Raw genomic sequence first — 23,315 nt, 5'->3', positions numbered from 1 at the left:
CAGTGTACCAGGTACTGTGCCATGCAATAATGAACTATTGGTAATGCTAAGAATAAGTAGTGCTGCAAGGACATTCATTGTGTTTTTTCTAGTTTTGTTGGCACTGGATCTAAAGAACAACTACTATGTTTCATTGCATAAATTAAAGACTTCCTGTTCTGTTACAGGATTAAAATTTCTAAAGTGTTGAAAGCAAGGTAAGACATAGTTTCTCAAGCTAGCATTAGGTTAACACTGAGATGATGAGATCTAGGATCTCATATTTTTAATTTTCTCATTAAAGAAGTTTATCAAGTCTGTACTGTTAATGTCTGTTGGTATTTTGAACTGTTTAATACAATAGAATTTATTTTTGTATTGCTCAAAATCACACAAGGAGTGACGCAATGGGCTTTAACAGGCCCTGTCTTTTGACAGACCCCCAGGCTTGACTCTCTAACAAGACAAGAAAAAACTTTAAAAAAAAAACCATTGTAGAAAAAAAAATTGAAGAAATCTTGGGAAAGGCAATTCAAACAGATCCCTTTCCTTGTAGGTTGGGCTTGCAGTGGGTGACAAAAAAAGGGGTAAATACAGAGTGAGCCAAAATGAAGTACCACATTTCTCAAGGTCATTGCACGAGGTAGAGGCAGCTGAGTGTGTTGGAGTGGGGGTCCTATGATCGGTGATCCATTGTAGTTCGGTCAACAACATGCCTTGTTCCGATGCACACCGTGCTTTCGCTGTCAAAGTGTTCTTCAAAAACAACAAATCCATCATCACTACGCAAAGCCCCTTCTGAACACAATTCAGCATTCCTCCTAATGGTGACATCCCAAATCAGAAAACAATTCTTCTGTGGGTGGCTAAATTTAGACATTGGACAGAAAATCTCCAGGCCATCCTCAAACTGTACGAATGGCTGAAAACATCCAAACTATAATAGCATAAATTTTGTAGCCTCCTAGACATTTCAGCTCACAAACATTCTTCTGCCTTAGGCATTTCCAACATGTCTTTGAAGAGGATGTTGCATGAGGACCTTAATTTCCATTCATGCAAAATGATGGCAGTGCAGGAACTAACTGAGAGACTGGAAGAGCCCTAGAGAGTTGTGCACAAATATTCTGCATACCGCTCATCGAGATGCCATTGTCATGTGCAGCGACGAGGCACATTTCTATTTGAATGGTGACATAAATAAACAAAACTTTCACTATTGGGCTGAACTTCACCTGAGACCCCTGCACAGTGAGTGCATTACTGTTTGGTGCGCCATTGCAGAATTTGGCATTGTAGTCTCCTACTTTTGTGTGGAAGTGGGAGCAATGGTCACTGTCACTTTAGAATGTTTGAAATGCTAGAGACCTTTTTGCAGCCCCATCTAGAAGAAATGGATGTGGTGGGTGTCTGATTTGAACAGGTTGGAGCAACAGCTCATACAACACAGAGATCCATGCAAGTTTTGTGGGAGATATTCCTGGTGAGGCTGATCTCCCTGGATGGCTTTCACATTCACGCCTCTTGTGGGGCTATCTCAAGCTGAAGGTATACACACACACACACACACTGACCTCAAAACTTTGAAGCCCTGGATGCTATTCACCACAAATTTGCTACCATTCCCCTTGAAGTGGCCGAATGACTCATGTGTGCGTTCACAAATTGTCTCGAAGAATGTATTGCTAATGATGGCCATGACCTTGAAGTCATAATTTTTAAAACACAGTGAAAAAAGTCTATTTTGTATACCCTTTCTTGTGTCGTAGTGAAATTAATTTTATGTTGAAGCATTTTTGTAGAATATATGTTTGAAATATGGTACTTCTTTTTGGTTCACTCTTTACAATACAATACACAGAAAAGAACACAAGTAATTCTTAATTCAATATGATAGTACAATAGTAATATTACAAGTACAGAGCCAAATGCAAGAGTAGATGATATCACACAAAATGATTCATATTTGTTCAGAGTCCTGGGGACCTCGGCTATCAAGCTGCCTCCCCCTTACTTGCCATTCCACAGCTGAGTCAATTGTGGGCAGGACAATGTGATGAAAGGATCCTTCTACCCGACGATTCCAGTGCTCCTCCATCAGAGATGACTTTTCCTTAGACAGGCAGACAACTTGGCAGTAGGGCTGTGGCACCAATTGCTACATTTGAGTACCAAGAACAGAAACAGAATAGGTGGGGGTTAGTAACAAATTATAACTATCATATTACTTATGCTTTGGTGCTAATGACTAACAGCAGAGATGCAGTCTGTACAGTTAATCAGCAGCTCTAGTCAGGATATGCTAAACTGAAGTAGTGAGTCTTCAGCTGGGATTTAAAAGCTGAGACTGAAGGGGCATCTCTTATAGTAGCAGGCACACCATTCCACAGTTTAGGGACCCTGTAACTAAAAGCTTGGTCTCCCACTGATATTTTATTAATTGTTGGAATCATAAGCAGACTGGCATAATGTGTTCTTATTTGTAAGTAATGATAAGATCAGATAAGTGAGCCGGACATTGGCCATATTAAGGCTTTATATGTTAATAGTAGGATTTTGAAATCTGTTCATAACTTTACCAGGAGCCAGTGTAAGGATTTAAGAACTGGAGTTATGTGTTTGTATTTTCTTGTTCTTGTAATAATTCTTGCAGCAGATTTTTGGATTAACTAGAAGCTATATAAAGAATTATTTAAACTTCCAGTGAACACCGCATTGCAGTAGACAATCCTACTAGAAATAAATGCATGAATTAATTTCTAGGCATCCTACATATTAAGAAAATGTCTTAATTTCCCAACATTTTTAAAATTGAAGAAACATGTTTTGGACAATTTTGTAATGTACACACTAAATAACATGCAAAGGTCAAAGGAAATGCCTAGATTACAGGCTGATTCAGTAAAAATAATGGTGATTCCAGCTGAATTAAATAATGACAATAATGTGATCAGCATCATTCCCTTCAATAATTAACATCTCTGTTTTAACAGTGTTTAAAGACAAATAGTTCTCATCCATCCACTCTTTTAATTCATTAACACAACTAATGAAAGACAACATCAGAGGAACTTTATTTGATATAAAAGAAAGTTATAACTGGGTGTCCTCTGCTTACAAGTAAAAATTAAAATTATGTTTTCTAATGATAAATCCCAGTGGAAGCATGTAAAGTGAAAATTTTTTATACACTTGTGTGTATAATGATGGTGCACTGTCAGTATACTTCTGGACATACTGGAATCAATTTGAAAAATCAGAAATAAACCAGGCTCAAGCTCAATGTCATTTTCCACCCTGTGCAGTAAAATTGAATGGTTAGTGGTGTCAAACGCTGTGCTTAAGTCTAACAACATAATTACAGTGGAGTTTCCTTCATCAGAGGATATCAGAATGTTGTTTACAACACACGTTAGTGCTGCTTCTGTACTATGACTAGTGTGGAAGCCAATCTGGAATTTCTCAAATAGTTTGTGATGCGTAAGAAGTGACTGAAGCTGACTGAGGACTACTTTTTCAAGTATTTTAGACAGAAAAGGTAAATTTGAAATGGGTCTACAGTTTTTAAGAATGTCTGGGTTTAGGTCTTTTTAATTTTTACTGACACTTTTAGTGCATCAGGTACTTTAACATGCAATAATGAACTATTGATAATGTTAAGAATAGGGGCTGCAACAAAGTCCACTGTGCTTTTTACTAGTTTTGTTGGCACCGGATCTAGGGAACAAGTAGTAGATTTAATTTTACAAATTAAGGTTAAGACTTCCTGTTCTGTTGCAGGATTAATATTTCTAAAGTGTTGAATGCAAGGATTGACAGGGTCTGCCAAGCTAGTAAGCGGTTTGCACTATAATGCTGTGATATGGGATCTTATATTCTTAATTTTTTCATTAAAGAACTTCATAAAATCTGTACTGTTAATATCTGTTGGTATTTTGCACTGTAGATCTGAATTCCCATTTGTTAATGTAGCCACTGTTCTAAACTGTACCCAAGGATTATTGTTGTTGTTGTCTATTATTTTAGATTTGGCAGTCTGATGCAGCTTTGTTGTTCTCCATCTGCAGTCCTGTTTTCAGCACTCTAATTTAAGAGCTTGAGTGCTTTCATTAAACCAGGGAGAGTTTCTATGTGCTTTGATCACATTTGTTTTAAGGGGAGCTGCTGTGTCCAAAGCCCCACTCAAGGTCATATTATAATGTGATGTCAGCTGATTTAAATTGTTTAGCAGGATTACACTTGACTTACTCAAAATATGTACAAATTTTGAATCAGAGTTACAATCTAGATGTCGCATTGTCTCTGTTTTGATCTGTGAATGTATTGGTAATGGCAGAACTAAATCAAACATAATTAATTAGTAATCAGAAAAAACTTAATTTAATGGTGTAATTTTTAAATTTTGAATTTCAGCTCTGTAAACTATAATTAAATCTAATGTTTGGTTATGATTATGAGTTGCACCTTTGGCCATCTGACAAAATCCTACTGAATTTAACAAATAAGTAAAACCTGCTAAAAGTGTCATTTTCCACATCACTGTGTACATTAAAATCCATTATCAACACTATATGATCATAATTTATAGCCAAATCAAATGAAAGCTAACCTAACCTGACCTAGCCCAAAGAAACATTTCTTCAGGTTAATCTAAAGACCTTCCTTACCAATTGTATGGTAGGCATTCCTTCCATGTGCTGGAATAGATGACGATATCATCCAAGTAGGCAACACTACAGACATTGTGAGGACAAAGCACTGTATCCACCGGACGTTGGAAGGTTGCCGGTGCCCCGTGCAATCAAAATGGAAGAACATGATGTGTTCACTTGGGGTGCTAAATGTTGTCTTTATCTTTGTGGAGTCTATTAAAGGAACCTGCCAGTATCCGTTCGTCATGTCAAGTGTAGTCAAAAACATGCTGAGCTGCTCAAGGAGGTCATCCATTCGTGGCATCGGGTAGACTTTGAACTGTGAAATTTGATTAAACTAACGGATAAATCATTGCAAAACCTTCCACTTTCATTGGGCTTAGGAATCAAGACTATGGGACTGGACCAGAGACTGTGACTCTCTTCTATTATACCTAAGTCCAGCATGTGCTTGATTTCAAGTTCCACCTTTGCTCATTTTGCCTCTGGGAGTCAATATGGGTGTTCTCTGATGATCATCCCAGGTTAGGTAAAAATGTCATGCACTACCTGAGAGGTCTGTCCAGTTTTCTCTCTCGTCACCTCTGGGACAGACAGGATGACTGTTTCAGTTCCTGTCTCTGTTTGTCTGTTAAATTAGGACTAAAGTTAAGGACCGTTTTGTGAGCAAAGAGTGACCGGGGCCCTTTCCTACCATGGTTTCAGTAGGTTAATGTAATAAACCCATTTACTCAGTCAACAATTGGGTTGTTTCACCTTCCTCTCTTTAACTTTGTACAGGCCTTGCCAATGGGCCAATAATTAAGAGTGGGTGGCGGTAACAAGGACCATAACACAATTTCCCAGGCAGAACTTCTAAAGAGATGTGCTACTGTCATAATAGCAGGCCTGTGCTGCTCGTGCCTTTTCCATATATCCTTTGAGAATGGGTTGAATTGAGTCTATAACGTAATTACGCAGTATATTCCAATATGTTTGTAGATGGGAGGGCCTCTTTTAGAGTGTCTTCTTTTAGAATATTTAATATGCCTTGGTGTTGATGTCCGAATAGTAATTTGAAATTCAAGAACCCTGTACAGGCCTGAGTGACTTCTTGATAGGTAAATAATGTGAGAAGGAGGAACTGGAATCATGCTCGTTGACCATCTTGCATAGCATGTGTTTGAGGGTTTTGTTGAAGCGCTCAACTAGACCATCAGTTTGAGGATGGCATACTGAGGTTTTCAAGTGCTTGATTTTGAATAACTTGGCCACTTCTTTGAACATCTCCGAGGTGGCCATACGCAAGGAGACAGCCTCTGGATAATGGGGAGCATAATCTATGAAGACTTAAATTATTTGTGTCCTCTCACTGAGGTATCTAGGGGTCCTATGATGTCAACCCCAATAATTTGGGATGAGATGTCAATAAGAAAAAGGGGTATCAAAGGACCACTGTCCTTCTTAAGAAACTATCGTAGCTGATACCCCAGACAGGAAGTACAAAAGCAACGGACCTCCTCATTAATCCCCAGCCAATAAAATCAAAGCTTAATGTGCTCAAGAGTTTTCTCAGCCTATAAGTGGGTACCTAGGAGGTGGGTGTGGGCTAGCTTGCAGACCTGCTGCCAGAAGGTCTGTGAGACTAACAACAGTGACCTTACCTCCCCCTTATGCTCTGTTACTTGATAAAGGATATCATTATCTATACTAATAAAAGGCAAAGCCTCACTCACTCACTCACTCACTCACTCACTCACTCACTCACTCACTCACTCACTCACTGACTCATCACTAATTCTCCAACTTCTCGTGTAGGTAGAAGGCTGAAATTTGGCAGGCTCATTCCTTACAGCTTACTTACAAAAGTTGGGCAGGTTTCATTCCGAAATTCTACGCGTAATGGTCATAACTGGAACCTATTTTTTCATCCATATACTATAATAAACTTCTGCTCGATGCCCGTGGGAGGCGGACTTACGCCTCCCACGTAATTTAGTGCCTGCCCATATAAGGCCGTCCGTCAGCAGCAATCCAATAGAAACACTGCGAGAGAAACCCTTAGCTAACATTAAATACAGCCATGGACATCGCACGAGATGGCACCAGCACAGCTGTGAACCTTCGATGCATGTACACCGAGCGGCTCACGTGAAATGACGCAGTGCACAAACAAAGCACACGGTTGAAAAAGTCAATGTCCCGCTAAAGGAAGACAATGTAAAAAAAAAACCTGTGCATGCAGTGTGTCACGTCTCAGATAAAGAGGAAGACGAGCTGTTTATTGATGCAGTAAGAAACGAATCGATGAATGAAACCTGTTATCTTTACAACGATTGACAAACACGGAATGTAACTTGAACACAACACATCCTACAAATACGAACCTGATTGAAAGAAATAATGATAATCAAATCCTTGATGACAGCAACACTCATAACACTCACAAAACAATTACTGTTTATTGACAATCATGTTACGTTATTTTTAAAATGTTCCCTTTTCTTTTTCATAACTTCTTTAACACACTACTTCTCCGCTGCGAAGCGTGGGTATATATAGAGGGGTGCACTACTGCGCATGTTTCCCGATTCATTTTACCCTCGCATCCCCTTGGTTTGAGAAGTATGAAAAACTATGCGGTTAACGCAGAAAGACAGATCACCAATTGAATCTTTATGAATAATGGATACTTTATTCGCCATCAATGATTGTTTTGGTAAAGCCATACTCAGTGTATTCATTAGATGAACGGTAAAAAAGTAAGAGCGAGGGGAGGGTGACTTATTGAGGCACGCAGGCGAAACCACAATAGCATGCGGGCTCGATGTAGTGCGCGTCAACTCGATCTGAATTGCACATTCAAAAAAATATATCTTTTCAAGTTCTATTTAGTCGACACAAATATCTTTGGTTGGAATGTAAGGCGAATTTACTCTTTACATTTGTATGGTGGAGAAAAATGTATGCAATGATGCCTACCTTTAACTTACATTCCTACCAAAGATATTTCTGTCGACTAAATAAAAATTCCTTCTGTTTAAAATTTAAATAAAACTTGAACAGATACAATAGTTCATAATATCCACGCAGACTTGCACGTAAGAGCGGGAGTTTCCGTTTTAACAAACAGCGTATTGCATTGATACGAAATAGCCTGCCCATTTAATTATTTAGGAATGGATAAATAAATGAAGATTTTGTACAAATAATGTTTTCATTTTCTTCCTTGATGGATTCTGCCACCCCAGCAACAGTTGCTCGCACCCCAAAGAGTGTATATATATATATATAAATTTATATATATATATATATATAAATTATATATATATATATATATATATATATATATATATATATATATATACTGTATATATATATATATATATATGACAGCAACACTCATCACTCACAACAGTCACAAAACAATTGCATTGACAATCATGTTAAGTTATTTTCAAAATGTTTCCTTTTCTTTTTCATTACTTCTTTAACACACTACTTCTCTGCTGCAAAGCGCGGGTATTTTGCTAGTTCAAAATAAAGTGTGGCCCTTGTGGCATGGGATGATGCGTGCATTGGCCATTTACCAGAAACACTCCATTTTTGGCTGTTCTCGTTTTAAAGATGCGGGTGTTTACCTAAATTGAAAATGTAGAACAGAGAAAGGGTTAGGGCCAACCTCAATTGTTGTGGTTTTTGCCTGGGATGAAGTGGAGTCTTCTCATATTAGTTTGACTTTTGACATTGCATGTTCCATCATGCGGCACAGTGGCGCAGTGGGTAGTGCTGCTGCCTCACAGTTAGGAGACCTGGGTTCGCTTTCCGGGTGCACCCTGTGTGGAGTTTGCATGTTCACCCCATGTCTGCGAGGGTTTCCTCCGGGTACTCTGGTTTCCTCCCACAGTCCAAAGACATGCAGGTTAGGTGCATTGGTGATTCTAAGTTGTCCCTAGTGTGTGCTTGGTGTGTATGTGCACCCTGCAGTGGTCTGGCGCCTTGACCGGGGTTTGTTTCCTGCCTTGCGCCCTGTAGCTGTTGTCTCCAGCAGACCCCCATGACCCTGTAGTTAGGATATAGCGGGTTGAAGAATGGATGTTCCATCATATCACATTGAAAGGCCACAGGACTGCTCGATACTGGCTGTAAACTTGGTGTGAAAGCAGTGTTAGACCAATTTTACTTTCAGACCACTCTCGCCCTAGTATCACTGGGTAAGGCAAGTTCTAAAAGATTATTACCATGAGTGCCCTTAGAAATTAATAAAACAAGAAGCAGACCTGTACCAGCAAGTTTCCCCGTGAATACAGGTTATACTTGTCTTTCCTTCAAGCCACTGTTGCGGTTAAACAAAACAGTGAGTGACAATGAAATGTTGCTGTTGGAGTCGATCAATGCCATTACCTTATGGCCATTTATAAGCACCACTCCTGTACAGGGAAGAGACAGAGGGTTAGCAAATGCATAGCACCTTTCTCCCTTTGCCAAGCTGCAGTCTATAGGCTTATCGAGCAGAGAGCAATTGGGGATGGTGTGTCCTAACTCCCTGCATTTGAAACAGCACTGGGGTGTCATGTGTTTCTCCTTCGGTCCCATTGTGCATTCTGTATTGTGGCATGAGGGCTCATGGTGGGTAACCCACCCCATCTGGGCTTGATGAGTAGATTCTTCTGCTCTCTCACCTTATGAAGCCACTCTATATCATTCCAGGGTGTCTATTAGAGTCTCCATTTTCTTATGTGGCTGTCTCCAGACCAGCTGGGTGAGACACACTGGAAGGGCATTAATAAGGATATCGCAAACAACCTGCTCAACGACTTTTCAGGCATCATTGACATCTAGCCATAGCCAGTGCTATGAGGGGCCAAATAGGCCATAACTCATATATATTTTTGCATAATCTATTGGTTTACATGTGAATATTTATCAGTTGCATGCATACTTAATTGGTTTGTGTGTGTACAATACTGGTTTCAGTCATATGAACTTTATCGGTTTGTGTCCATATATTATCGATTTATGCGTAAACTACATCCATTTTTATATGCATACTACTGGTTTGCATATGAACTACAGTATATTGATTTGCATGTGTATATCGCTGGTTCCAGTACGTTTGTTATTGGTTTATGAGTGAACTCATCGGTTTACACTCGCATGTTGTCAGTTTGCGTTTGTTATTGGTTTGTGAGTGAGCTGCATCGGTTTACACTCGCATGTTATCCGTTTGCGTATGAACTATATTGGCTTGCATTCTGTCCCAGTCTAACAATAGATTTGTGTGTGCACTATAGTGGTTTCATGCATGTCTTATGCTGGTTTCATGTGGGCATCATGTCGGTTTTGCACTTGAACTCTATTTATTGTATGTGTGTACTATGTCAGTTTGTCGTATGAAACATATAGGTTATGTGTGCACACACTTTCACAACTTTGTGTATGAACTATATCAGTTCTGCGTGCAAACTATATTGGTTATTCTCATGATCTTCAGCATAAATGGGAGGGGCAAGAAACAGGAACTCAAGGGCCAGTAGGGTCATGGAGTCTGAAGAGAAGTGGGTAGGAGACCAATCTGCATTAAAACAGTGCAATTTTTTTTTTGACACAATATATTTGTGAAAGAACTTGGAGGTAATTATTACTATTTAACATAATCTACCTTTGAGTCTGTAACGAACACAAGAAGTTAGGTACGTATTTAGCTGTCTACTTATTCGCTCCCAGCTACATGCTTGCTTGCAACCCGCAACTGTACTTTTTCACACAGCTTTTGCAAAACTTACTTATTCTAAAGGCAAAATATTCTACATTTATGACTGATGCCTTTATGCAACATAAAATATTTAGTTGCTCCTGATTACATTTCTTATGCCCAGCAATCCTGCACTGTGCCGCATAGACAGGTGAAGTTATTTGCTCATGGTCACACAGTGTCAGTATCAGGACTTGAACCCATTAGCACAGTGCTGAAAGTGCAAAGCCCTAACCACAATGCCAAAATGCTTGCAGATCTACAATGTGTATATTATTTGACATAATATACTGTAAATGTGTCCATTCTTTGAAAAGTTAAATATTCCTCATTTAGGACCTGCATGGGTGAGTTACATCATATTGGGCCATCTTGCCTTGCACAGTTTTGTGACAAGGCGTTTTTTTAAGTTGAGTTTAAAATTTTTGACCCGTGCAGTACTAAAATGTGGAATATTTATTTTTTCAAATAATGGATTGGTTTGTAATGATACTGATTAATGTACATGCTGTTGAATATTTGGCCTTGTCTTTGTCCACCTATTTATCCATTCAGTCTTTTTAATGTGAACTCTTGTGCTGTAACAATACATTTCTAAAGTCTAAATAACCCCTTTTCTGTAGATATTTAACTGAAGAAGAAAAACTCCAAAGTGAGTGTTTGCATTAAGAATTCAAGCCCAACTCTTTCATACTTTGTCAAGAACCCTTTTTCTGCAGCAGCCTTCGTTCTTTTGGGGTATGTAAGTATGCCCCAGTTCTACACATTGTTCAGGAGTGATTCTTCCTCATTCTTCTTGGCAGGATTTCAAGAGACCCTCTATGTTGGTGGGATGGAACCTCTCAACAGCAGTTTTCAAATAGTGCCACAGATTCTCAACCGGGTTCAGGTCAGGGCTTTGACTTGACCATTCCAAAACATTCAACTTTCTGTTTTTGAGCCATCCCAGTGTCACTTTGGCTAATGCTTAGGGTCATTGTCATGTTGAAAGATTATTCTTTAGATTCACAGCAGACTGGAACAAGTTCTCCTGCAATATTGTGTGCCCATCCATTGTCTCTTCAACTCTGACAAGATTCTCAGTCCCAGCACATGAAAAACATCTCCATAGTATGATGCTGCCAGCACCATATTTCACCGTACGTATGGTGTTTCTTTTTTTTTTTTTTTGAAATTTTATTAATTTTATTGCAATCATTCCATACAAAACAATCAATTTTTACAAAAAGTAAAAATAAGAAAAAGTCGACCCCCACTCCTGAGAAAGACAGCAAGGTAAACGGCATAAAATCTAAGGCTTGTAAACATACCTAAATTAATAAGTTTGATAAGCCAATAGAGATGAATGCAGAAGACAAAGAAATACAGAAATAATTGCTTCCTCTGTGCTTTAAGAGCGTATTTTAAAATATTACTGATTAGATCCTGCCATGTTTTGAAAAAAGTCTGTACAGATCCTCTAACTGAGTATTTGATTTTTCCAATTTCAAATATATAAACATCGGTTTCCCACTGACTTAAAAGAGGAGAGTTTGGATTCTTCCAGTTTATCAGAATAAGTCTGTGTGCCAAAAGTGTAGTGAATGCAATCACAATTTGTTTGTCTTTCTCCACTTTAAACCCATCTGGAAGAACCCCAAACACAGCTGTTAATGGGTTAGGAGGGATTGTGAGACCAAGGCTGTCTGAAAGGTAATTAAAAATTTTGTCCAGAATAATGTTAATTTGGTGCAGGCCCAGAACATGTGACCCAGTGAGGCTGGGACTTGGTTGCAGCGTTCGCAGGTTGGATCATGCCCTGGAAACATTTTGGAGAGTTTTAGTGAGACAGATGTGCTCGATATATAATTTTGAGTTGTATAATTGTATGCTTTGCGCATATGGAGCTCGAGTGAATTCTCTGCATTGCTACTTTCCACTCCTTTTCTGATATATTAATTGAGAGATCTTTTTCCCAGTGTCCTCTTGGATCTTTGAAAGGGAGGGATTGTAAAATGATTTTATATATTGCAGAGATGGTTCCTTGAGATTGAGCAATATTTTTTCCAGCTTGGATGAGGGTGCAAGATGAGGAAAATCTGGAAGGTTCTGTTTAACAAAGTTCCTGATTTGAAGATAGTGAAAGAAATGTGTAGCTGGAATGTTAAATTTGGAATGTAATTGTTCATAGGATGCAAAGACGTTGTCTATATAAAGATCTCTAAGCAAGTTAATTCCAAATTTTTCCAGATATTAAAACTGCATATGTTTGTGAAGGTTGAAAGAGGTGGTTCTCTTGCAGAGGTGCCACAGATAAAAGCTTCTCCGTCTTAAAATGCTTTCTACATTGGTTCCAGATTCTAAGTGAGTGGAGCACAATTGGGTTATTAGTATATTGCCGATAACTTGTGTTTATTGGGCACAGAGCAGGAATACAAAGAAGTACTGCAGGATTTTACTTCTATTGTGGACCAAGCCTGTGTATGTTCTTCTATTTGTGTCCAGGTTTTATCGCTGTATATTTGCTGCCCAGTAATAAAACTGGAAGTTAGGTAGAGCCATGCCACCTTCTGCCTTTTGTCTTTGTAGGGTCGCTCTTTGATGCGTGGATGTTTTGAATTCCAAATAAATGAGGTTATTGTTGAATCTAATTGCTTAAAAATGATTTATTAATGTATATTGGATGTTTTGAAATAAAAAGGAGCTTAGGAAGAATATTCATCTTAACAGTGTTAATTCTTCCAGCTAGTGTGAGATGAAGGGTTGACCATCTATGCAAGTCTTGTTTAATTTTTTCCATGCAGATGGCAAAATTTTGTTGATAAAGAGCTTTATGTTTACTTGTGATGTTTACCCTAGGTATTTAAACTGTTCTGCAATGATAAAAGGTAGGGTGTCTAATCTAATATTATATGCTTGAGAATTCACTGGAAAGAGTACACTTTTATTCAGATTAATTCTGAGACCAGAGATCTTTTGAAATTCTGTGAGTGCTGTTAAGACTGCAGGCACAGAATTTTCTGGGTCTGATATATACAGTACCATATCATCTGCATATAATGAGATTTTCTGTTCCAGTCCTTCTCTGCTAATCCCCTTTATCTGATCAGTATTTGACAATGTATTGCCAGTGGTTCAATGGCAATTGCAAACAGTAGCGTGACAAGGGCATCCTTGTCTAGTACCACGTTCTAGTTTAAAGTAGTCTGAGCAAATTTGATGCAAACTGAAGCTTCTGGTATACAGTAATTTAATCCATGCACAAATGTTCGGCCAAACCCAAACTTCTCCAATGTAGTAAAAGGTATTTCCATTCAATCATGTCAATGCTTTTTCTGCATCCAATGATAATAATATTTCTGGGGTGTTTGATTTAGTTGGTGAGTATATTACATTAAACAGGCGTCGAAGATTTGAAGATAAGTGTCGGCCCTAATAAATCCAGTTTGGTCTTGTGATATTACGAGGGAGCACTTTCTCCATCCTTCTAGCTATGATTTTAGATAGTATTTTAACGTCATTATTCAGAAGTGAAATTGTTCTGTATGATGCACATTGTAATAAGTCCTTATTTTGTTTTGGAAAAAGTGATTAGTGCTTGGCGAAACGTTTGAGGAAGAGTTTGGTTATCTCTGGCTTCTGTAAATGTTGCTAATAGGAGGGGAGCTAGCTGAGCGGAGAATTTCTTGTAAAATTCTGCAGGGTAGCCATCAGGGCCTGCTGCTTTCCCCTTGGAGTGACTTTATAGCATCTAGTAATTCTGATAATGCCAGAGGTTTATCAAGTTCCTCCATACTAAAAGTGTCTATTTGTGGTATCTGTAACGTATCCAGAAATGCATTAGATTGTATATTGTCTTCTTTAAACTCAGTAGTATATAGGATTTATAGTAGTCTCTAAAGTGTGCATTATATTTTTGTGTTCGATGATTTTATCTCCGTTCATGTTGGTGATTACTGAGATTGCATTGCACTTCTTGCTTGTGAATTTGTTGAGCTAAAAGCTTATTAGCTTTCTCTCCATGTTCATAGTAATGATGTCTGGATTTATAAATTAGTTGTTCAGTTTCTTTAGTTGTCAAGAGGTTTAATTCTGAATGTAGAGCCTGCCTTTTCCTATGTAGAGTCTCGCTTGGTAGTCTGGCATGTTCTTCATCTATTTTAGTAATTTCGCTTTTTATCTCTGCTACTTTCTTGGTTTCTAATTTATTTCTGTGGGAAAGATATGAGATAATCTGTCCTCTTAAGAAGGCCTTAAGAGTTTCCCAGAGTATTCCTGCAGAGATCTCTTGGGATGTATTTGTCTCTAGAAAGAATTTGATTTGTTTGGATATAAATTCTGTACAATTCTCGTCAGCTAATAGAAGCGGGTTGAGGCGCCATCTGCGTGGTGAGTGTGTGGGGCTTAGTAATTTAGCTCCAAGATCAGAGGTGCATGGTCAGAAATAACAATAGCATCATATTTGCAAGATTTAATCATAGGCAAGTTATTATCTATAAAAAATAATCAATCCTTGAGTAGCAATGATGTACTGGTGAGTAGAAAGAATATGTTCTTGAATTTGGGTTTAAAACCTCCAGGGTCTGATAAGTTGTGATCAGTTATAAACTTTGTAATTATCTTTGCAGTGTTAGATGTCGTTCCCCCTGTGGAGAAGTCCTATCTAAAAGTGGATTTAAAACACAATTAAAGTCCCCAGCCATTATAATTTTATGAGTGTTCAGATTGGGAATGGATGCAAATAAATTTTGTATAAATTCCTTATCATCAACATTAGGTGCATAAACATTTATCAAAATCATTTTACAGTTAGATAAGTCTCCCATGACCATCACATATCTCCCTTCAGGATCCAATACTACATCTGATGCTACAAATGGTACTGTTCTATGTATGAGAATTCCCACACCTCTAGTTTTCTTTGTAAAACTAGAATGGAACATTTGGCCAGTCCAGTCTTTTTGCAGCTGATCCTTGCTTAGTAAGTGGGTCTCCTGTAAAAATACTATTTTAGCATTTAGACCTGTTAGGTGAGAGAGTACTTTCTTTCTCTTTAATTCGTGATTCAGGCCTTTAACATTCCAGCTCACGAAGTTAACTGTCCCATCATGGAGACATTGATTCTGAGTTTTTGATGTCATTTTATAGTCTTAACTGGAAGTGAGACAGCTTTGGCCTTAATTTCCTATTTCCCCAAGAGTTGTTGCCATGCAGCTTATTATTACGTTGGTAGTTATAATTATAAAGATTAAAATGATAGATTAGGTATAGATCATAGCCTGCTCTCTTTCTCCCCCTTAACCCCCACCCTCCCTTTTGCCTCCCCAGTGAGGCTAAAACCCACTTCACACAGTCCCAGTCCTCTGACATACCCAGAGACAGAGCACGTCCAAAGCAAAACAAGCCCCCATGCAGCGGCGCTTTAGGATTAAAAAGTAGAGATATCTATTACCAATATAGTCTAAAAAATGAAAAAAATCATTAAAACTGAACTTAAAATATATATAATCTTCAGCAATCTTAGTGTATTAAGATAATACCCGGATAATAAACCCGGGGAATGGTGTTAGAAAGTGGTCCAGAATAAGCATAATAAGTCTTAATGCAATAATAGCAATAACAATAAACCAAGGGTATGATGTTGAACAGTCTCGTTTAGGGTAAAGAGAAAATAATTAGATAAAAATAAAAGAAAACAAAAAATAAAAAAGTAATTAAGCACAAACATCTGTAGCTGTAATTAAAACATAAACAGATAGCGTCTGAGTAATAATGAGTAATAATGAGGATATATAATGATAAGAACCCGTATTTTAAACAAATAGATCAGACAGTAGGTTATTAATCCTTGCCATATCATTAACGCCATGACTCACTATTATGTATCAGAATAGTCCCGGGATCAGCTTTCTTAATTCCTTTTCTGCTTCTTCCTTGCTAGCAAAGACATAGAATTGACCCTGCAATTCCACTTTCAGTTTGGCAGGATACAAGAGGCTGTATTTGATATTGGCTTGCCGTAACCGCTGTTTAATGTTGTAGAAGGCTGCGTGTTTAGTGGCTGTTGCTGGAGAGAAATCAGGGAAGATACGAATGTGGTTATTTTCATATATAATCTCTTGCTTGTGTCTGAGGAGTGCCATCACCTCTAGCTTAAATGATAATCTTTCAAAGCGAATAATAAAAGATCTAGGTCTAACGGTATTTGATCCGCGTACGAAATAAGCCGCTGCTATCTCAGAATCTGCTTTAAAGTTCTCTCCAATTATTTTAGAAAATAGTTCAGTTGCGAATTTCACAGGGTTTAGACTTTCTCGATTCTCAGGCAGACCTTCAGTTCTGACATTATTCCTTCTGCTTCCATCTTCCAAAGCAGCCAGTCTGTCTCTGAGTTTTTTGCATTCGGAGCTGACAGTTGCCGCTTTTCCTTCAGCACTGGCAGCTAGATTTTCGGCTGTTTCAATCCAAGTCGTGAATGTCTCCTTGACATCCTCCATTTGATCAGCAAGCATGCTCAGTTTAAACGAGTTTTCCTGAATGTGCTTTTCAATTTTACCCAGCATATCTTTAAAATGGTGTTTCTTGAGGTATGGGCATTGTTCATTTTATGCCACTCATACCTCTTTGAAATCTGGCCAGAATGTTCTATTTTGGTCTCATCTGACCATAAAACCTTCTCCCATATTTTAACTGGGTCTTTCTCAAGCTTTGTGGCAAATGCCATACATGCTTTTATGTGGACTTTCTTAAGGAATGGCTTCCTTCTTGCTACCCTCCCATAGAGGCCTGTTTTATGGTGAGCTCTTGAAATTGTGGACCCCTGCACCTTCACTCCATTTTCAACAAAAGAGTATTGCAGACGTCAGAGCAACAGTTGGATTACTAGCTGTCTCTCTTATCAGTCGATGTCTCACTCTGGTGTTTAGTTTTGAGGGATGGCCTGTTCTGCTAAAAATCTGGGTGTTGTGAAGTACCTTCCATTTGATGATGGACCCAACCATGCAGAATGGGACATTCAAACTCTTTGAAATTTTTATAGTCATTTCCTGCTACCTTTTGCATTTCAATTACTTTGTTTCTCACATCAGTACAATGCTCCTTTGTCTTTATTTTTGTAGTCACTGTTCAACAAAGACCACATCCCTTACAAAGGGGACTGTTTATATCCATAGAGATAGAAAAGGACCAACAAGTAGCACTCCATTGTGTTTATTTATGACTGTTAAATGGCTGTCACCTTTGTAATTAATTTGTCATTGGTATAAACCTAAGTTTTAAATACTTATGTAAACACTAACTTTGGAGTTTTTCTTCTTCAGTTAAATCTCTACAGAAAATGGTTTATTTTGACTTTGGAAATGTTTTGTTACAGCATAAGAAAAAATACTGAATGAATAAATATGTGTACAAATCTTTTTCTTTCAGAAAATTATGATGACTTTCAATGGGATTGAATACTTTTGCATGCCATTGTATGTTTGTGAAAGGGCTTGGTGGTGATTATTTTTAACATCTGAAATGATCATGGGACTGGTTATCTACACATTCAGCTGGGTTTTTATTCACTCCTAGCTACATATATGCTTGCAGTCAGCTACTTATTCACAAACCAGCTTCTTCTATGTTAACAGCAAGGCAAAATATTCTACAGCGAGTACATTAATCCACAAATTGATACATTATTTGAAAAAATAAATATTCCAGATTTTTGCACTAGTTTAAAATGTTATACTCAACTTTAACAAAGGAATCACTGGAAAAGTTTATATTATGCCAAATAATATACTGTACATGTTATAGATGTGCAAGCATTGTGGCGTAGTGGTTAAGACTGCAGTTTTAAACCCAGAGTTTGTAGGTTCAAGTCCTGAGTGGGGGGGCACTGGGCAAATGAAATGTAACTAGTAGTATATAAATGTTGGATATAGGTGTCAGCCATAAATATAGAATATTTTGCCTTTAGAATAAGTATCTGGTTTCAAAAGTTGTGTGAAAAAGTACAGTGGCTGGTTGCGAGCAAACATGGACCTGGAAGTTAATAAGAAGATGGCCAGATACATACTTCACTTCAGCCTTTTGTTTATTTCAGAATCAATTCTATTTCTAATTCTAATTCAATTCTATTCTGTTAAATAGTAATAATTACCACCAAGATATTTTGCAAATGTATTATGCGAAAAAGAAGATACTGCAATGTTTTAATGCAGATCCATCTCCTGACTGCTTCTCTTCAGACTCCATGACTCTGCTGGCCCTTGAGATCCTGTTTCTTGCCCTAAGATCACGTGAACAACCAATACAGTTCACATGCAGAACCAATAAAGTTCATACACAAAGATGTGATAGGGTGCATATGCATAACCAGGATGTTTTGTACAAGAAACTGAACTAGTACGCACTGTAAGACGCTAGGGGTCGCTGTTGCCCCTTTAACTCCAACAGACAGATGCTCACGACACAAAGTAAAAACACTAAGAAAATATTTAATATTTTCTTCTCAATAATTGTGCCCTCAAAGCACCACATCCACGATAACACAGGCAAGTAATTCACTATTCACCACAATACTCTCAATTCTCTCCTCCACACTTCCCAGCAAGCTCTGTCTACCACCTCCAGACTCTTGCTCCCTTGCTGGGTTTCCAGCAATCCTTTAAATAGTCCTTCTGTTCTTCCTCCCATGTGACTTATTAGCACTTATGGGTCAGCTGGAGAATTCAAGTTCTTTAATCAGCCTGGAAGTACTTCAGGGCCTCCGCCCTCGTGACCATAGGGAAAGCATGAGTCCCCAGGTTCTTCAACAGTTCACCCTGGTTGCACCCACAGCATCCAACAGGGCTGAGAAACCGAACTCCAAGTCCCAGGTTGCCATGCCACTACACTCCAGGGAAGCTGCCACCTAGCATTTTTGGGAAGGCAGTGTCGCCATGTCGACAGGTAGCTGCCTTCCCCCATCCTTCCATTTTAGGGGCGTCCCAGCTGAGTTGAACTACTGACGGTCTCTCACAACACATACAACCAAAAGAGTTAAAGGGCAAAACCGACATGTTGCCCACATGAAACCAGTTTAAAATGTGCACAAAACCAATTGCCCATACACAAATCCATTATTAGACTGACACAGAGCGCAAGCCAATATAGTTCATATGCAAACCAATAACATGTAAGTGTAAACTGATACAGTTCACTCACAAACCAATAATAAACGTACTTTAATCGCTGATATACATGCAAATCATTATAGTTCATATGCAAATCTGTGGCATGCATATACAAACAGGTATAGTTTACGCACAAACCGATAATATATGGACACAAATCAATGTTGTCCCAGTGATGCCTGGTAGCAGTACATTCAAAGATTAAAAAGTACGTTTTGATATCACCCTTCTCATGAAGGGGTAACAGCACCTGTGACAGCAACCATGACTTGTCTTGCTGGACAACCACACCTGCTTGTGACCGTGTCTCATATTCAGTGAGCTTGATGTGGTACTCTCCCACCTAGAACTTGAGTCTATGGAGTTCCATTGACATGTTCATAAGTATGGTGTTTAGGTGTTTCTCCTCTCACATTCTGGAAGCAAAATTTGCAGACTACACCAACTGTTGAATAAATACAAGAAACAAGATAAAGATTTGGGGTAACCACCCCATATACTTTAAATAAGCAATGAAATAGAGCAATAATGATGGTCTTCACAGACTGCGTTCACAACAAAATTAAACAAAAAGAGTCAAAATGGCATTTACATATAGGGCTGACAGGGGTGTGTCCAGGTGGATCAGAACCAGAAGTAAGGTCTGCAATGGAAGAAAGAGACAAGGTGTTAGTGGACAGCGCCACCCTTGCCCCAGCGGACAATTACAATTATTTAAGCCCATCAGTTGCAACCCATATATATAAAACTAGCAAAATACCCGTGCTTCGCAGTGGAGAAGTAGTGTGTTAAAGAAGTTATGAAAAAGAAAAGGAAACATTTTAAAAATAACGTAATATGATTGTCAATGTAATTGTTTTGTCACTGTTATGAGTGTTGCTGTCATCAAGGTTATTTGATTATCATTATTTCTTTCAATCAGGTTCATATTTGGAGGACGTGTTGTGTTCAAGTTACATTCCGTGTTTGTCAACCATTGTAAAGATAACAGGTTTCATTCATCAAAGTGTTCACTACCCAAATCGCTACTCGTGAATCTAAGATGTTTAATAGGCATTCCTGGTATTAACTTTTAAATTTGCCAGCTAATATTTAGCGGCAACATGTCTATGAACTTGTGGAATTGCCTGCAAGTATTTAGCGACAGCGTCTCTATGAAGTTGTGGATTTGCCTGGGAGTATTTAGCGGCAGCGTCTCTAAGTTGTGGATTTGCCTGCGAGTATTTAGCGACAGCGTGTCTATTAACTTGTGGATTTTTCTGCGAGTATTTGACAGAACCGTCACAAAGTTGTTTTCGTCTAGCTGCATCAGAAGATGTACCACAACATCTGACACGCCTCCTTTTTACTGTTTTCTCACAGCTTGGATTGCTGCTGTCATAATCGGTTTGAGTTTCATGAGTTGTTTCAATTACGTTAGTATTTGCAGGACTTGTGTTGAAGTGACATTCGGCATCTGTCAAGCATTGTAAGCATACTGTACAATCAGCTTCATTGATAACTTCGCATCCAGCTTTTGAGAGTTGAAACATTCATAAACACCAAAGTGTCCACTACTCAAATCGTCACCTGTGAATCTAAGATGGTTAAAAAGGCATTGGCGGTTCTCCAAAGGTGTAAAATATTTGGCCATTTTGGTACACTTGAAAGCGACAACCGAACAATTCAGCCGCAGCCATCAACTCACATGCAGAAGCATAGGTGAAGGGCTTAAGCATTTCACTCTTATAGTACCCCTGTGTAGTATAATTATCTACTGTACCGTCATCAGTCCACACCTTAAACCTGTCCCGGTCATTCAATACATAAGACACAATGTTCCTCTGGATATCAAGATCGAGCCTAATATGGCCGTGCAATATATAACACAGAGAATGTAAAAGGCAGGCTGCATCTCCGGGCATGGAAACCACTTGGTAAGTGACAGTTCTTGGATCGATGGTGATCACCTCGATAGACATGTTAATGGTGGTACGGTTGGAATAATAAAGGAAATAGGTACCTGAACAGTAAACTAAGTCTAAAATACCTACACAATAACTATAATCGTAATAAACTAACAATAAGACAGCGGATTAAATAAAAAGGCTGCAGTTATCTGCAGGGAGACATGAACACCGTGGCGAAGCAAAGAAGGGAATAAAGAGACCGGAGCGACGGACGGCCTTATATGGGCAGGCAGTCAATTACATGGGAGGCGTGGGGATGGGGGACGCAATATAGGAAGGCAGCCAACTAAGTGGGAGGCATGGTGATGAGGGACGCAATGCTGCCTCACACGGCGACCGAGCTGCAGGCTATGGACGTATATATTGTAAGATATGGCCGGCCATGTACCCCGGCCAATACCCCCAAGCCGCCAGGTGGAGCCCTCCTTGCAGCATGGAGGTCCCCAGAAGACCAGCAGGGCATTATGGACCATGTAGTTTTTATGCACCTCCCTGCTGGATGCCATGGGGGCCACGAGAGGGAGCTGCAGGGAGGACCGAAGAGTTCTTCATGCCCTATGACCCGGAAGTTCGTCATAGGAAGAGCGACGGGCTTCCGGGGTGAGAAAAACATTATTTACCCTGACCCGGAAGGAATAAGGACTTGTGGACTGTTGGGAAGGAACACCTCCGGGTCAGGGAATATAAAAGGACTGTGGGAGCTCCCAGACGATGAGCTGAGTTGGGAGGCAGGGTGGCTAAGCGTCTGGGAGTGGAGGATTGTTTATTATTGTGGTTTATTGTTATTGTGAATTGTGGAGAGGAGCGTGCTTTGTGCACTTATTATTATAATAAATATCATCTTTGGACTTTTACCTGGTGTCTGACGTATAGTCTGAGGGTACAAGGGTGCGAGAAGCATCTTATTCTGTTACAATTGGCGTAGCCGGCAGGATTCTCTGGCCGTCAGTTTGGCAGAGGACCTGAATTTAAAAAATTTATTGTGGACAGAATATCCCGAAGACAGCGTCCACGACACACACAGAAAAATCGCCAGAAACCTCATCTTTATCAAGTCCGTCATGGGGAAGAAGAAGACAAAGCAGAGCGCCAGCAACAGCGGAGGTCTAGCGCGGCATTGCCTGCGCTCAAGAGGAGCTATGGAGCGCTACGCATTTCGGAGAGATTTCCGGAGGAGGACGTCACCGACGAGGTATGTACGGGGAATGTACTGAATAATCTTTTTAAATTAACACATGATGTCCCATGTACATACCTCCCAGATGTCCATCCGAAGGCTCTGCGGAGGCAGAAGACAGACCGAAGCGATGGCGCTCTCATTCAGGCAAACGAGTAACCCGAAGCCCTTCCGCATTACGGGTGCCGGCGAGGTACACGTTACCTACCACAAGGGATTCCAGGAAGGTGACGTTCCGTATCCAGCTGTTTGTGGCTTCGCCAAGAAAAGACGGACTTGAGTTTTTCGAAGGGTGAAGGGGAGGCGATCGAAGTACCGCTCTCCCTACAAAAAGGTAAGGAGGTCCGGGAAATGATTGATCGGTCCGTCGATAAATTGATACAGACGGATCACAGTCAGCCAAAAGCGGCACCGCGTCCTCGAAAAGAACTCCAAATCCCAGGCTCCCTTGCGGACCTGTCTGAGCACGCGCCAGGAGCGGCGTGTTTATTGGCTCCCACCCGGAGGGTAAGGCTAATGATGGCTCGAGCATGCCTCCGGGTGAATTAAGTAACTTTTTGGACGTGCACGAGCTGGAAAAGTTGCTTCAGCCCAGGCACAAATTTTTACAGGTGGTGGAGACAATAAAGAAGATCACTGGGGATCTGGGAGCAGCGGCGCGCCTTTAAGGAGGGTGGATGAATT

The sequence above is a fragment of the Polypterus senegalus genome, chromosome 17 (genome assembly GCF_016835505.1).
Source record: "Polypterus senegalus isolate Bchr_013 chromosome 17, ASM1683550v1, whole genome shotgun sequence".
In the NCBI taxonomy this organism is placed as follows: domain Eukaryota; kingdom Metazoa; phylum Chordata; class Cladistia; order Polypteriformes; family Polypteridae; genus Polypterus; species Polypterus senegalus.
Note: the sequence above shows the minus strand (reverse complement) of the source record.